Source organism: Leguminivora glycinivorella, chromosome 10 (assembly GCF_023078275.1).
Source record: "Leguminivora glycinivorella isolate SPB_JAAS2020 chromosome 10, LegGlyc_1.1, whole genome shotgun sequence".
Lineage (NCBI taxonomy): Eukaryota > Metazoa > Arthropoda > Insecta > Lepidoptera > Tortricidae > Leguminivora > Leguminivora glycinivorella.
This window is the reverse complement of record NC_062980.1, coordinates 22,415,232-22,433,270: the sequence shown is the minus strand read 5'-3', so window position 1 is coordinate 22,433,270 and position 18,039 is coordinate 22,415,232. Positions and strand designations below refer to the sequence as shown.

Here is an 18,039-nt window from a genome sequence, read left to right as displayed (position 1 = left end):
AATTCTGAAGTACAAATAAAAAACATAGTTGGCATATTATACATATAAGTCAAGCATACTAGGCCTAAATTACAGCTAACAAAAACTGTAGTACAAAGACACAAAAGAAACGAAGTTAGACAAGGTTACATAAGAAAGGTACCATAGATATAATCAAGGTTGTCACCATATTAGATTTCAGTTCACTTTGTACCTTGTCTCACTACGCAGTGTAATCAATATTGACACCATGACAAGGTGAAATCGTATTAAGTACATACATACACTATGAACGGCGACAACTGTTAACATAATTAATTATCTGTCTACATATGTAATCAACTAGATTTTGCCCGTGGCTTCGCTCGCGCTAGAAAGAGACAAAAAGTAACCTATGTCACTCTCCATTCCTTCAACTATCTCCACTTAAAAAAAACACGTCAATTCGTCGATGCGTTTTGCCGTGAAAGACGGACAAAGAAACAGACATACACACTTTCACATTTATAATATTATAGTATATAGTAGATATAGTATAGTATAAGTGTGGATACCTTGAACGAGCAATTTTTGTACATCTATCTAATATCTACATACCTACCGGCGATCTCGGAAACAGCTCTAACGATTTCCGGAGAGCCTGGAGAGATGAAGCCGCGGGAAAAAGCTAGTTAATTATATATCATTAATTTAGTATCAGAAAACTAAAGGATGACTTATGCTAGAACGGAACAGGATGAGACGGAGCAATGTATATAGGAGAAGTCAGGAGACCACACATCGGCCCGTCCTATCTTTTCGTCCTGTTTTATTCAGAGTCATCTTTACATATTTCCTTCAATACACATATAGGTAAGTATTTACTTAGTGAATATTATACTTATTTAACGACAGAAAACGATAATTATTGCAATAATTTAACGAATTCCACCACCTTTTAAGTCATGGTTTAAATGCCGAGAGTAATCAAACGACATTGATAAAATCGTTATTTTACCTCCCAAATGGTATCTTAAATCAGTGTTATCAGTGAGTTTGCCAAAGAGACCGCTAGCCTCGATACGTCGCTCTCATTCTCAATTATCTGGACGGGCCTTAATGATTGCAATTAGCGTAAAGCGTATATAAGATTTTGTAAAGAAATAAGTGATATGTATAAGTAAAGGTTATTCACCTATGCCTTTCTGCATGAGGCAAATTTGGTCCTAAAAAATGGATGGAGATAGGGGGACTACTTTGGGGCTAGGTTGATCTGTGTAAGGTGTCCCCCAATATTTATTTGAATATACGGACGCCGGATTGATGACATGTTTCGAGTCATGTCGCGACATCGCGAGACATCATGAGATTCATGAGGCATGAGTGATCGCGGCGGATAGACTCCGTGCACTTTGTGGAGTCATACAAAAACAAATTCATTCAGATTTGGTTGCGTTCACGACTAAAACTTTAGTCATCGTTCCGTTTTTCTATTTATAGATTCTAATGTTCTAAAAATGTTTATTGTTTATGTATGCTGTTGTCAACTTATTTTAAATTATATACTTTTTCTATATGATATAAGTAATTTCCTTTGTAATGTGTATACTTTCGGAAAACCAGCGTTGGCCACCCAGGCTAACACCATGCTGAGTCAGGACCATCTTCGTGGCAAATATACTTGTTACCTTTTTGTGATGTTATGTGTGTAAATAATTCTCTGTTGTTGATCTGTATTTATGTATCTTTTTTGTATTATTTTGCCATGAATAAAAAATGTTTCTATTTCTATCAAATTACCCTAGTTATACAATAGACCTACGCTGACATTTCGGGCTATAATTAAAAGTATGTACCTAAATAATCACAGTTTTCTTCGCATCTCTATTTGGTGGCCCTATCTATTTGTACAAACATAATATTGGGTGATTATTGCAACTATTCAAACATTCAAAATCATCATGGCGAATATTGCTATTACAATTATGACAGCACAAATCCAAAGCGTGCTAAAATAGCGAATATCTCACAACAGGTTCTCTGCATAGCTTCAAACCGATTTCAGCGACAAATTAATCGCACTGGCTTTTGTCGGTCGGACAAAGAAATACCAGATTCATTTGTAGCTCACCTATTGTTTGAACAACATTGAAATTACGGCAATTCTCGTTTTAGATGGCGTTTATGAGCAGCCTGTAGCCAAGAGTACAATCGGTGACGCTCCGTTGCGTATCCAATAAATAGTAACTGATTTTAACTCATACTTAAACAGGACTTAATTGCGTACAACCAAAGACATATATAACTCCGTATAGACAGATAAAGTCTAAGAAAAAAACGTACCTCCGTACCCTACAGAAAAAGGTACGGTGGCCTAGATGTCGTTACACCTTTGGGGTACGCTCAGCTAGATGGCGCTAATATTAATATTTGACATTTTAACACATATCAAGCTAAGAATATGGGCCAATTTGTCAAAACTGAGGTTCAACAGTTTTAAGCCTGTGTCAAGAGATGGCAGTCTATGCACTATGATTACATTTTTTACTTTGACAGTAACTCTTTATAATACTCGATCCTCTTTGATACAACTAAGTTTTTAACTTTTAACTAAACTCCCGTCGTCTCAAGAACGACATCACATTGTCCGTACACACAACACAAATTTTATTGAGTAATGTGAGGACTTTGTGTAATAATTCTGTAAGTATTACAATCATTATTGATTACCCATGTCTTAATAAGTATATTTTTAATGTGATTAAGATTAAAAAATAGTGTGTGGAGTTCCTCTGCAAGAAGTGAAACTTCGTAATGTGCAAATGAAAATAGGAAGGGGTATTCCAAATTTGACTTGGCAACACTGAGCGTTAAAAGTTTAACGCTGTCAGTTGGAAGTCTAATTTGAAGTTCCACTTCAAAATGGTTATAAAATTTTGGTTTAAAAAAAATCCGTTTAGCACCACTTTTCCAAACCACTCTGTATAACCCTTTATACCTACAGTATTATCGGTTTATAACCGTCATTTTGGGAACATGATGGCGTTAATTAGACTTGTTTAATCATGCTAATACGGCTTCAGCTAACGAGATATCAGCCTATTAGCTGCACTTGTTGGCTATTGTGGTACGAATTTACGCAAAGTTAATTAATATTGACGGTAAGCTCCTTAAAATGCCTAGACTGAAACATAAAGGGGTTTAAGATTAATAGAATAGTACAGGTACAGAAGGCTCACTGCTTTGATGTTCCAAATTGCAACCTTTCATAATTCTTTTTTTTTTTAGTATGAATAGGTAGACGTTTGACCACGATCACACCTGTGGCCCGTTTCTCGAAAGGTACAAGCCTTGTATTACAAGTGCGCGAACTGTCAAATCGTATAGGTTGTCATGGAAACACACTTGTAATACAAGGCTTGTACCTTTCGAGAAACGGGCCACTGATGGTAAGTGATGATGCGGTCTACGGTGGATCACGCTTACCTATGAGATAATTCTTACTCAATGTACATTGAGAAACGACACGCGAGAAGCCGACGAAATTGAGTTCTATCACTTCTATCATAAATTAAATATATGTTCTGTTGCTGTCTATGCGACTTTAACATCCACCCGCCTTCGTCAGTTTTCCGTGATCATGATGCATGCAAACTGTGTCGAAATATCGGGAGCTCGACAAAAATCAAAAAGGTCTATATCCCGGTCAATATGTCTTTTGAAACGTTGTCAATTGTCAGTGTCACTGTCAAGTGTTAATGTCACTGTGGTGAAATAGCCCACTGCAGTTGCAGGACCTAACAAAATCGTGTAAATTATGGAAAGTTGTTTGTTAGTAATTTCGTACGGCTTTTTTAGGAGACTTTAAAATTAATCGTTAAATATTCTTACGATTATTTATTAAGTTAAAATTAATAAAAATATACATTTATACTGCATGTATAGTAAGTAACGGATAGAGGGGATAAATCAGTAATGTTTGAATGTATTTAATTATTCATACCATTTCATCTATGTTCAAATGACTTAACTAAGAGTCAATAAACTGTAAAGCGGAACTTACGCTACTGAGTTCCGTTTGCTAAATCGGTATTCGAACTCTTTAAAAATAGATTAAGTCACGATTTGCCATGAACGTTGCAAAAAATGCTCGCGCGGTTATTACCGAATGAGTCATAGTTCCACAGACTAAATTACATCCATTATCAACGCGTGATACGCTGCGTGGTTCGTTTAGTTTTATACGTAATACTTTTTTAGCTGTGTGCGATCATTGAGCACCATTAACAGGGTGCATACCATAGCCAACGGGCTTCGTTGACGCTCCATTAGTATATGGTAGACGGGTACGTATCACAATGTCTAAAATTAAAAAACCTAACGTTAAATGACCTACGTTCAAAATACCTAAAATCAAAATACCTAATGATTTTAAATACCTAAGCAAGTTACACCTACGCACGAATCACCGAAATTTAAAATACCTATCGGACTAAATACCTAATGTTTGAAATACCAAAAACTATGTAACCTAAATTTTATACACCAACATTTGAAATACCCTATGGTCAAAATACCTAAAATGATTAACCGGTCAAAATACCGAAGTAGTAGGGTAGGTTCCGCGAGCGTAAAAGAGGGTAACATATTGAAGTATAAATTTTAAGCATAGTACAGTTACGCATAATTTATCTAGGCATATTTTTGTTGGTTCGAATATATGTTGTGCATAAAGGTTTTTCGTCGAGTGGTTTTTATGCATAACATTGTTTTGTCGACATTTATCACGCAGAATTTTTATCATAGCTAATACTACTATATTGATGTTGCAGTTCTAACCTAACCTAACCGACATTCGTGCATTCTTAACAAAATATTGTATTTCTTGAGGTCGCAGTTCTAACCTAACCTAACCGACTCTTTTTAAGAAATATTCAAAATACAATTTTCAAATCAATGTTATTCATAAAAAACAATCGGCGTAAAAAGTATTACATGAACTCATTTTCATATAAAGTAATATTAGTATTATTTTATATTATGTCAAATAAGTTTTCTGCCAAATTAACATTCGTCGAAAATCGATTATGCGAAGTCTGTTATGCGAAAATCGTTTCGGACAATTAAAGGTATGCCAAATAGAGGGAACCCGATTGGTTTAAATCCTATATTAGAGTAGGTTTAGGTTAGGTTAGAACTCCGCCCTTACACAACAACGAACGGCTTTTAAAGTAGGTCTAGGTTAGGTTAGAATTGTGACCACGCGCAAAAACAGTTTACAGATTAGGTTTAGGTTAGGTTAGTACTGTGACCACACACAAAAACAAACAGTTTACAGAGTAGGTTAGGTTAGAACTGCGATCACACAGAAAAGAACGGCTTACAGAGTAGGTTTAGGTTAGGTTAGAACTGCGACCCTACACATCAACGCACGACCTTTAAAATAGGTTTAGGTTAGGCTAGAAGAAGGTTACGTTAGTATAGAATAGAATAGAATAAAAGAATTTATTAGCGTACCACATACGATACATATGTATTACATACATGGACCCTGATAAGGGCGTAGCAAAGTACAAATGTGTCACTTAGGTTGTGACCAAACATAAAAACAAATAATTTACAAATTGTAAAATTTTAGAATAATTAACAATTGAAATATTTGAAATACTTAGGTATACACAATTACACAATTGAAATAATATTACGCGTAATAAATATTATTTAATGTAAAACAAAATGAAATGAAAAAACTCAAACCAAAATACCACGATATAAAGTATACTCGGAATAAGTTATCTACGAAGTAAAAGTCCACGGTTTAATTTGACTTGTATCGATCATTCTATGATATGAACTGTCGATGAAATTATTTGAAACGTTGTCTTTGAAATAATATTCGATTAATTGTCTGTAGACGATTCAAGGGTTATTTAAGCCCCTTTTATTAGACATTTTTGCTTTTTGGATTTGATCATTAGGTATTTTGAACGTAGGTCATTTAACGTTCGTTTTTTTAATTTTAGGTATTTTGAACGTAGGTCATTAAACGTTAGTTTTTTTATTTTAGACATTATAATATGCACCTTTTTAAACTTTAGGTATTTTGAATTTCGGTCGAAACACCATTATGTATTTTGATTTTAGGTATTTTGAACGTAGGTCATTTAACGTTAGGTTTTTTAACTTTAGACATTGTGATACGTACCCATGGTAGACATCTCTCTGTCACTATTCTGTATTGGTGCGACACAAATAGTTTTTATTTCATCCGCTACGCCGTAAACAATTGTCACGTAGACTACGAATAGGTATTTAAACTAATGTATGTGTCATCCATACTGTACAGTCAGTTACCACCATGCGGGCATTTATTAAAACCAATAATACCTCTAATTATATGAATTAGCAATCGCTTGCGCATATCAGCAAATCATAGTTATTTAAATTAACTACAAAACTATTTTTCCAAAGTCGAAAATTCAATGTACTGCGTCCACATCGTGATTGTCATTACTCACATCTCTAATACTCGTGAACTGTCATTGCCCTTACTTGAGTATATCTTTTTTTTTGCAATTTTTTTATTTTGATTTTTCTAGGGAATTTTAGGTCAATTGTACTCAGAATCACGAGTACTTTCAACCTCACTGGGAAACAAAAAGTGTCCCAGAATTTCCAATTTCCATACATTTTTGTTACTTTCCTCTTTTGTTACCCCACAAAAAATGTACGGAAAATGGTAACAAAATAAGAAAAAATCGTATGGGACAATTTTTTTAACTACTAGGATTGAAAAAGCTAGTGATTCTGAGTAGAAGTAGCATAATTATTTTATTTTCAAAAATATCACATTTCATAAAAGTGGCGAAAAAAAAGAAACGCTCACTTAATAAGTGTCTGTGCTGTATATTTCTGGCAATACAATTTTTGTTAGAAAGTTTGCAATTTTTTTTATCTAAGTATTGATTATATTAAGGGCATGGTTAAAGTCGCCGTCAATAGAATTTGTGAACAATGTAAACAAACCTTTAAATATTAACCATGTAAGATTACGCTTTTAAGCTAACCAACCGCTTTTAACCGTGTAAGATTCATCGTCACAGGCCTTTGCGTCTATTACAGACGATTTACACATTGCTGCTTCGACAACGGGTTTGGTGACTGTGGAGGCCGATTCGCGAGCGGCACGACCTGCCACATTTTTGGCAGAGGAAACTCATACCACCTGAGGTTCTAGTCTCGGTTTGCTTTCTACGACACCTTTTACTATCTAAAGCATTAAACCAGGCTTCGTCGCATAGCCCTCTCCCCTCCACAACACGCTTTCGCCATTGACCTCGGTCTTCAGCTAAGGTTTCCCAGGCTTGATGGTCGATTTGAAATGCAGACATATCTCGCTTAACACAGTCTTTGAAGCGTAGCATCGGTCTTCCAACGTTCCTTTTAGCATACGCGACTGCACCTAGCAAGACACGTCGAGGTATTCTGGAGGGCTCGTGTAAGATTACGCTTTTAAGTTTAAATATTAACCATGTAAGATTACGCTCCTTTGAAAAAAGCCCACTTGCTGGTAAAATACGGTATAAATGTTTGTTTAAAACCGGGGTCAAGATACAAAAGTCACAAGTTATATTGTAAATGGTTCTAAGAACATAAATTGGTTCGTCCGATGAAATGACGGCCTTAGATACCGCGGTACTAAAATTAAGTGCTTCGGTTGAGAAGTTAATGGGAGTTGGATGTTATTTGAATAGTTGAGGGGTAAAGTTGGGATACAATGTAGGGGTAATTGCGACGTGGAACTTTGTATTCTAATCAAAGAGGTTTACTTTTTTTCTAAACCGATGAAATAAGCAATGGCTATTAGAAATGGGCTATTATGGCTATTATACAAAAAATTAGAATGGCTATTTTGTTGTAAAGTCTAGTCGGATAGAGACGAGTGGTGAAATGTATTGGAACATTCCACGACTCTTCTCTTTCCGAGGAGACTCTACACAATCAACGAATTGTTAATTTATAAATTATATGACAAAACATTTCAATTATAGACGGCCAAGCAAATCTTTCACTAAAATGGGCGTTTTTTTTCTATTGACAATAAACCCTACATTTTCAATACTTTTTAAGTGTTATAACTCGTCGATGATTCCGCCAACGTCAAGGTTTAGGAAGGCACGCGCCGGCGAACTCTAAATTTTAAAAATTCGATGTAGGGAACAAATCAAATTATTTTATTAAATATTTTTTGATTTTGAAAAATTCGCTTTCTTTTTTAACCTCCGACGCAAAAACAACCGGGTGTTATAAGTTTGATGTGTCTGTCTGTCTGTCTGTCTGAAAGCTGCGTTAGTCGGGAGTGTTCTTAACCATGTTAAACATGAAAATCGGTCCATTACGTCGCGGTCGGGGGTTTTTTCAAAATTTAGATTTTGTGGTTATTAGTGACAATAATTTGCTTGACCGTCTTTACTATACGGATAGAAAATCACAAGTCTAATCTCAAGGATAAAATGCTATTGCCCATGATATTGAACGAAGCTCTTCTAGAATGAGATGCCGATGAGAGAAAATGTGGGGCACTAGAGTTAATAAGACGAAGATTATCGCTACTTCCCACTGGACGGCTGATTGAGCTCTGAGGAGCTCGGTCTCCGTTACTTCGTTAGGGTTGCCACTAAAAATTGAGCAGGTACTTATAGTGATGTGCAAGTTGCGGAAACTTTCTAAAAAAATCTTAAATTTCTTGAAAAATTCACGAAACTTTCACGAATACGATAAAGGGAATTTAAATTTATGAAATGGAAAGGTTCCATCCATAGAATTGTCCATACAAAGTATGAAAAGTTTCCGAAGTTTTTGTATGTGAAAATTTCAGAATTTTGGAAACTTTCCGTCGACACATACAAACTACATAGGACATTTTGGGAAACCTAGTGGATCTTGCTCAGCATCATGGACTCTATCAGCCAACCAATTTTTATCAAAATCGGAGATGTGATCCAAAAAAAGGTGTGATACTCACTCAAGGTTGGTTAGCCAAAGAAACTAAACGGTCCGACACCTGATTATATTTTCATTAATATTCAATTTCTCAAATTTTGTTGCGATTGATTAAGTTTTGAAGGAGGAAATAGTCGAGAGCGGAACCTCGTTTTTAGGGTTCCATAGTCAACTAGGAACCCTTATAGTTTCGCCATGTCTGTCTGTCCGTCCGTCCGTCCGTCCGTCCGTCCGTCCGTCCGTCCGTCCGTCCGCGGATAATCTCAGTAACCGTTAGCACTAGAAAGCTGAAATTTGGTACCAATATGTACATCAATCACGCCAACAAAGTGCAAAAATAAAAAATGGAAAAAATGTTTTATTAGGGTACCCCCCCTACATGTAAAGTGGGGGCTGATATTTTTTTTCATTCCAACCCCAACGTGTGATATATTGTTGGATAGGTATTTAAAAATGAATAAGGGTTTACTAAGATCGTTTTTTGATAATATTAATATTTTCGAAAATAATTGCTCCTAAAGGAAAAAAAAGTGCGTCCCCCCCCCTCTAACTTTTGAACCAAATGTTTAAAAAACATGAAAAAAATCACAAAAGTAGAACTTTATAAATACTTTCTAGGAAAATTGTTTTGAACTTGATAGGTTCAGTAGTTTTTGAGAAAAATACGGAAAACTACGGAACCCTACACTGAGCGTGGCCCGACACGCTCTTGGCCGGTTTTTAAAGATTTTTTCGCAATATCTATTCTTTTAACTGAGTTGTTTTTAGTGGACAATTTTTTTTCTCGATAAATCTAGTTAATAACACTGGTATATTTAACTGAAATTCCCAAATTGAAAGTGGGGCTCCTTTCAATTTTCGCTCCTGTAGCGTCTTAACAAAATACGAGTATGTTTCATGAATGGCTAAATTCAGCTATAAATAAAATTAAGCTCTCTTACAATTGTAGATTTAAGTAATTAAAGTTAAAAGTGAATATAAAAGGCTAAAAGTTTGGATTAGGAGTCGTGGAAACTGAAATGGAAAGTTCATTTTACATTTCTTAACTCTTGTTTATACAATAGAGTTTATTTAATGAAAGTTTTGGATTGCTTTGGTAATGGAATTAAGTTATTTACTTGTGTAAGTAATTGAATACGGAGCAAAACCGAAACCACGAGAAAAACATCTTATTTTCCTAATTTTTTCGCTGCTTGACCTTACATTTTTTCATGGGAAAGCTTTTTCGTGATTTGATGTGTATAAAATCGGATACTATTAAAAAAAAAGAAATAGTAATTATCGTTTCTCTGGCTTTATTAGGTTTCACTTTTGGAGCAGGTTGCGAAAATTACAATTTTGATTTATTTTCTTTAGTACATTGTTAATATCGAAAACAATAACAGTGCATGGTCAACCCTAAGTTTCCAACCTCAGTGTCAAACCTGACTACTTATTATAAGCTTCTTATGAGTAAAATTATTTCTAACAGTTACTTATAACCAAAAACTATTAGTACTGATGAGATTGTAAAAGGTCAATTGCCACTCTAGTTCTGAAAGTTGATGATTTTGACAGATTAAAAGCATAAACGTTTTGTAGTTCCGTTAATCTGATATTAAGAATATTATTTAAATTGTTGTTTATGACGTTTTGACTTTCTTGGTTCTTAAAGAAATAGAAAAAAGAACTATTAAAAACCTATATGAACCGGTTAACGAAATGACGGATTCGTTGTAATTAGGGCATGCAGAATCGGACCGGTTTCAAGAATTTTATTTCCCGGTTCTAAGTGGACTTGAACCGGGAGTCTCGGTTCTTTCCCGGTTCTTAGAATTTTTAAAGTTCCATACCAAAAAAATTCAAAAACTGTGTGTTTTGAGAGAATTTAGCTCATTGGATTAGAAATTATTAAAAAATGTTTGCCCTATACCTTACTGTGGTTTGTTTACGTTATATAAGGAAGTACCATGGTTTGCAAGCAATGTTGCAAATTGCATTAATTGCAATAATTATTATGTTTATCTTGTCAGATTCAACTTTGCTAATGATTTACAAATATTAATAATGCCATTGCACAAATAAAAATGCAGATGCAATTAAAAAATAAATAAATCGGATATTTTGAAAAGAAGAGAAGAAGAGCTGCTCCTAATATTTGTAAATCATTAGCAAAGTTGAATCTGACAAGATAAACATAATAATTATTGCAATTAATGCAATTTGCAACATTGCTTGCAAACCATTAGTCATGGTTCTTTCGCAACCATAAAATTACCGGGATTTCCCGGGAAATCGAGAACCGGGAAATACCGGGAGCATGCCCTAGTTGTAATACTCAAAGAACATTCTAAATAGAAAATTTTCTAAAAAAATAATTTATTTTGTATTACATATTTCAAGATAACTTGTCACACACTTTGCTTTATGTTTTGATTTTTATTCACTGTCATCTATTTGAAAATTTTGATCCATGGTACCATGACCGGATGGCAGCAAACAGAGGACGCTGGTTCAATTCTAGCTCTGGACACTACAGTTACACGCAATGTCATAGAATGCAGATCAAAGAAATGGCCTCACAACCGTTAAATATGTATAGCTAAGTAATAATGAGCCATATTATCCGATAAGTGGATTCAAAATAAGTGGATCGGATGTCAGTGCACATTATAGCTCCAGACACAAGAGATTTGCAAGCAGTCAGAGAATGCAGCTCAAAGAAATGATCTCCCAACTACTCATTTGACATAGCTACGTAATGATAAGCCATATTATCCGATAAGTGGATTCAAAATAAGTGGATCGGACATAAGTGCAGGATAATTCCGCCATCAGTCATATCGGAACCAGTTCCGGACAGTCAATCCGGACAGATTGAGTCCGAATGCTATTAATCTCTGAATTACGATCGTCGGGTTCACACCTACCGCATAGTACCTTATTATTGTAGCTCGGCAAAAACGCGTAGAAATTAAAAATTGGTTTTATCTACTTAGTGTTATCGTTCCATTTTCTTACATAAATCGATTTGAAAAGAACGATACGATATTGTTACTTTTTAATTTATACTCTTTTTTGCTAGGCTCTAAAGTTTTTTTTTACATATTCCAGTTACGATATTAATGGCGTAAAATGTATTTCGTGATATTTTTAAGTAAAGTGTATGTTAAAAATTTTACTTATTAATTTTATGTAAAATTTTACGGTTGAATAAGTACCCAATAAACAAATCTTAATGTACTTGCGGCTCAAAAAAACGCATTCCAGACAAACAAGGTCCATAATAATAATTATGGTAGGTACTTAGATTTTGACAGTATTGTTATGGGTACCTTATGTTGTAATGAATATAATATTATGTATAGTGTTGTATTATAATATCTCGTTAGCAATTTTACTAATAAATACTGTTTTTTTTTTATTTCAGGTAATAACTCCGAAGTCAACATGGCATGCACTCAACATGGTATGATAACAAGTCTAGCATGAACTGTAGGAATGGTTATAGGCCCGAGGGTTGGTACAGTTTATGTGGGCTCGTTCGATAAATTGCCGTCATTTTAATGTATTTCCTGAGAATACTCGTAGTCTACTTACTATACTAGTGCTTTTCGCATAGTTGCCTTTAGGTTATTGGAGCTAATAAGGTAGGTAAGTTTATGAACATGAAGACACGGACAAAAGCTATTATAAGACATACTTAAACTAAAAAGGCATTTTATTCACAATTTCATACATAGATAAGAATACATAGGTAAGAATGTCAACACCCCCTTTACCGCGGGTGTCGTAGAAGTTGACTGGGATAGTATCAATTGTGGCAAAGACGAGAGGCTCATTGCAATGTCACAATTTAGTTTTTTTTCTAAAGCCCTTCGCTAAGAGTGCCACTGAAGCTTGAACAGTTTCACGTGATAATTCACGCTATTTGACGCGTGATTGTCGCTAGATGTCACTCAACTATGCCTATACAAATAACCCGCATTTACTGATGTATGGAGTTACAACTCTTCCCTTACTTATTCCTCTATGGATATAATATGTATATAGTTTGGCCAACAAATTACATTTAAGTAAATACAGGCACGGTAGGTGTGGACCCGACATCACAGGTAATATTGTTGCTCTAACCACTTATTACGCGATACGTTACGCATGTTACCTTAAGTACGAGTTATACAACTTTAAGTGTGATAAAGGGCTTGCGTAGATGTATTCAAAGAGGTTGTAAATTATGTAAGGGATTGCTACTGCAATCATAGTTTCGGTGATTATAATAAAGATTTTATGAAATCCTGCTATGGATTCCGTAAGTGCTCCTAATGACGATTTTTTGATTTCATTTGAAGTTGCTGAGAAAAAAAAATGCGTGGAGTCCCTCGTGTACCTTCGTAACATAACCTTAAAACATTCTGTCAAGTGACTGTCGCGTTTTTGCGTTTAGTTACTTCCATCTTTTTACTGTTTAAAATATTTTTCACCACACCAACTGATAAAGGCTTTCTTTGCTATTTGAAAACAGATAGCAAAATTGCATTTTATCCACAAGAGTGCAAAGTAATTTCATCCAAATTTTAACTTGATGTCTAAAGCTGGGTGTCGGAATTCACGTATAAATGATGATTTTGAATCCTAAACGTTAAATAAATTGAAGTATTTTATTTATTTTGATGTTTTACAGTTCATATTTTCATAGTGTTGGTGTGGTGAAAAATTTTGTGTTTCACTCGGTGGCAAAGTTTGTTTAACCTTCGTGCCTTGAAACCCTCGCAACGCTCAAGATTCCACTTTTTGAACCACTCGCTACGCTCGCGGTTCAATATTGGAATCTTTCGCTTGCTCGGGTATCAATATTGGCACGTGCGGTTAAACAACAACTTTGCCCCCTTGTAAAACAAATAACTATTTCACCACACCCGCACTTTAAATGTGCTTTTGCACGCAGGCGGAGCGTGGATTATAGAAAAATCGTTCTCCCAAGGGAATAATGAAATCTCTTGTACCGTACTTAGCTTTTTTACATCTATTTACAATTTTTTTACATTGCGAGTGTGATGAAAAACATTGTGTGTAACTCGGGGAGTATGAATATTACAAACTCGAGTCCTTAAATCGCTCCGGCAAGCCGTCGCGATTTAACTTACTCTCGTTAGTAATATTCAACTTCCTCCCCTTGTTGCACAATGTACTATTCCATCACACTCGCATACTAAATTGGTATATATTGGTATATATGATTATATGTATGTATATGTATTTGTAAATTATACATTATGTGTACTTATGTTTAGTTTATTTAGTGTGCTTTCTTTTATTTCCTTTGTTTTGATTTTACTGTTGTAATTGTAGCACCGCTCAGTGTCTCTCTGCTTAGCCTCGAGGTTGACTGGTATAGAATGCTTTAAATCATTAAGTCCGCCTTTTTGTACTGCAAGATTTTTCTTTTGTGCAATAAAAATTAAATAAATAAAATGTGCTATTGTACACAGGCGAAGCGTGAGTTATAGAAAAATCGTTCTCCCTAGGGAATTAAGAAATTGCTAGTACTGTATTGAACTCTTTTTGCATATTTTTTATAATGCAAGTGTGATGAAAAACATTGTGTGTAACTCGGGAAGTATGAATATTACTAACGAGAGTAAGTTAAATCGCGACGGCTTGCCGGAGCGATTTAAAAACTCGAGTTACCAGACAACTTCCTCCCGTTGTTGCACAATGTACCTACTATTACATTGCTTATTGCTCAAATTATTCAAAAAACAAACATAAACTTGAAAGTTATAAAGTTTCACTTCAAAAATTAGCATATTTTTAGCAATTCTTCAAAATTCGAGTCGGAAACAACGCTGTCAGTTGTAAGTCGCGTTAGAAGTTTTACTAGGCATTTTTGAACGCCAGTGTGTCCACACATTTACCCGGATATTACATTTATCTAACAAAGTACAAAGTGTTGAAGTACGTGTGTGGCCAAACAGAAGCGCACGCGACTTACACAATTATCGCTAATGGAGCGCTTGTTTGTTCTCACGGGCTTACAAAACATTTTAACTTGTTTTATAACATTGCTACACTTTGACATAGCAAATGCAGTGAAGAATTTGTTTGGTCAAACTTGCATTTAATATAATTTTACCTTATTCCTTTTTAATTTGTACCTAATATTATTTAAACTAGCAACCGTGACAGGACAGCAGTGCTAAGTCTTATTAAACGTTAAGATATTGTATTTTAAAGTAAAAAATAAGTTTTTTTTGCAAAAATGTAATTTTTGGCACAAGCTTTTATCATCGACTATACATTCTTTCAACAGTCATCTACTGCTCTCCAAGACGTTTTTAAAAACCTTACTCGATAGGGACGTTTCATAACAGAGTGCTTATGATACCTTTCTGCTTTATGGTACCTTTCTGCTTCATCATGAGATCAGCTCCATGATACCATGATATTGCATTGTCACGTAATTTACATAATATATGTGTGCCAAATTTCAGCTCAATCGGAAATCGGGAAGTGGGTCAAATTTAGCTTCTACGTTGACCCAAACTAACATACTAACAAGGCAAGTTAAATAAAAGCTTGTAAAAACTCGCGCGTTTCTTCACGTCGATGTGTCTATAGCTTTATCTAACAAATTTACTAATTGACACGTGAATTCGGCATCGTATCACTGCCTGAAAGAATATTTTGAGAGAATATTCGAATTGGGTCCAAAAAAGCGTTAAAGTACGTGTGTGGTAAACAGAGAAGCACGCGATACAATTAACGCTAATGGAGCAGTTGTTTGTTCTCCGAGTTTACAAAACATTTTAAAGTTTTACAGCGATTTGTTATTTGGGGTTCTAACGCTTAAGTTTTCAGGTAAGTGGGTGAGCTATTTTGATAAATTAGCACTTTGTAGAACATGTTTGTCTAGTAGAACGCTATGTTTGTTAACGATTTAAAAAAGTTTTAATTTGTGAGCAATTATGATCGCCTATGTATTTCACAAACAGGTGTTGCGGGACTTATTCACAGGATAACTGGGCCCTACCCTTGTAAAGCAACTATGAATAAAACTTTCTTGAACATTGACGATTCTAAAAAGAGAGAAAGAACCCCGCACAAAATGTTAGAAAAAAGCTGTTCGGTCGATTTGGCTGAAAAGTATTCAATTCGGAATATGGGTTGTTGTACTAAAAAAAAAAGTTTTTGTTATCGTCGACTGACAATTGCTATACATATACCTACTTCAATGTTGTTATCTTAATCTTAGTGTAAAGTACCTAATCTAATGTAGTTTAAAGTTTAATTGAGCGCTACGCCAACAAACTGTCTCACAGTTTGGCGAAAATTTAAGTTAAGGTACTATGTAACTGTGTTTTTTTCTTTAAAAAAAAAAAAAAAAAAACTTGTACTTATGACTTAGCAGCGGAAGACGATGGCGTGCAAGTTTTCGAAATAGATGCAATTCAATGAGTTTATTTGTTAAGGGCGACCAAGGGTTCTTCGCACACAGTCACGTTGCAGCAATCTTATGGTTTTTAGGTTTTACCCGATGCGAAGAAAATATGAAGTACTTATCCATTATTGATAACGCTTAATACCATACTTAATGCATTAAATTATTAGCATCGTAAACTACGAAACGCATTCTGGCTCTGTCGCGCCAATACGGAAGAGCGATAGAAATAGCTAGCTACGATAACGAGACTAATATAATATAGCAAGTAGCGCTCTCTGAATTACTATCTTTAAATGTTATCTTAAGTTTTACTATAATGATGACTTTAATGACATTAACATATGTTTGTACATGTCTAAACATTTGCTATTTATAATTTACTAGCGACCCGCCCCGGCTTCGCACGGGTACTATACCTACATGTAAACCTTCCTCTACAATCACTCTATCTATTAAAAAAAACCGCATCAAAATCCGTTGCGTAGTTTTAAAGATTTAAGCATACATAGGGACATAGGGACAGAAAAAGCGACTTTGTTTTATACTATGTAGTGATGTATATTGTATAATAGCCAAATTTAGGTAGCAGGTATACATGTGTACATACATTGTTTACTCCGATGGTTGTCTTCAAGCAATCTTAGTTTGTCTACGGACCGATGTTTGCTGCCCGAGCAAACATTCTTATGATCTGTTTGTATACCAGAAGCGGCATTCGAACTCAAGAATAGACGCCGATTCGAAATCAATTTGATGAGCTATTGACACTTGACTAGTAGTTATTTCAAGTATATTAGTATTCATACTCCCCTTTCATTTGTATTTTAATAAGTAGTTATAATTATATTTAAATACACGTACACGAAAACCGAAAGGACGATGGTCTGACGAGATAGTTAGAGCAGCTGAAAAAAACTGGATTCTAAGAGCAATGGATAGAGATAATTGGAACGATATATTAGGAGGCCTTCACTCGTAGAGAGGTCCTTAAATAAATATTTAACAAAATAATAATACAGATATAAATTAATAATTATGTACAAATTCAAATAAATTAAATTATATTCTCAATCAATACTTAATTCAATTATATTTATAGATACTGAATTGTAATTGCAATGTTATATTTAAAAGCATGACAAAGAATGTTAATTTATATTTAATCATGGAATGACTATTTAAACTATTCTGTTTTTAAAGGAATAAAGAGGCTTTATTACATTATTAGGTATATTATATTTAAATATGGACGGTCAACCAAATCTTGGCACTAAAAAATTCTAATTTTCGATGGGAATCAAACATTCACCCCTAAATTGCCTAAAGTGTCATTGGCTCGTCGATGATACTGCCAACGTCACACTGAGAGAAAATACAACCAGTTTTCATGTTCGTTCAACAAGTTTTTTGGTTTAAATAGCGCCTACAGTGCTCTTTGGTTCAAACAACAAGCTACTTGTCATTTGAATCGGCAATATATTTGAATCAACAAGTCGATTTTATAAAAACAACTTGACACATTGTTTTAAACATACGTTTGGCTGATTCAGACGGATAAACCGCAACAAGTCGAACTTGTTAAATTCACAATGCAAATTTCTCTCAGTGCAAGGCACGCATTTCATGAAGATAATTGGCAGGTGAGCCCCACCTTT

At 34.7% G+C, this 18,039-nt stretch overlaps 1 protein-coding gene and 1 long non-coding RNA gene across 2 annotated transcripts in view; both read left to right on the top strand.

Annotated features, from left to right (window-relative positions):
* Positions 1–18,039, top strand: part of LOC125230082 (G-protein coupled receptor Mth2-like) — a 190,000-nt gene that overhangs the window by 99,258 nt on the left and 72,703 nt on the right. The window lies entirely within an intron of this gene.
* Positions 5,098–5,561, top strand: LOC125230091. Its single transcript, XR_007177487.1, has 3 exons — positions 5,098–5,301; positions 5,350–5,436; positions 5,548–5,561. It is a non-coding gene; the product is annotated as an uncharacterized LOC125230091 (long non-coding RNA).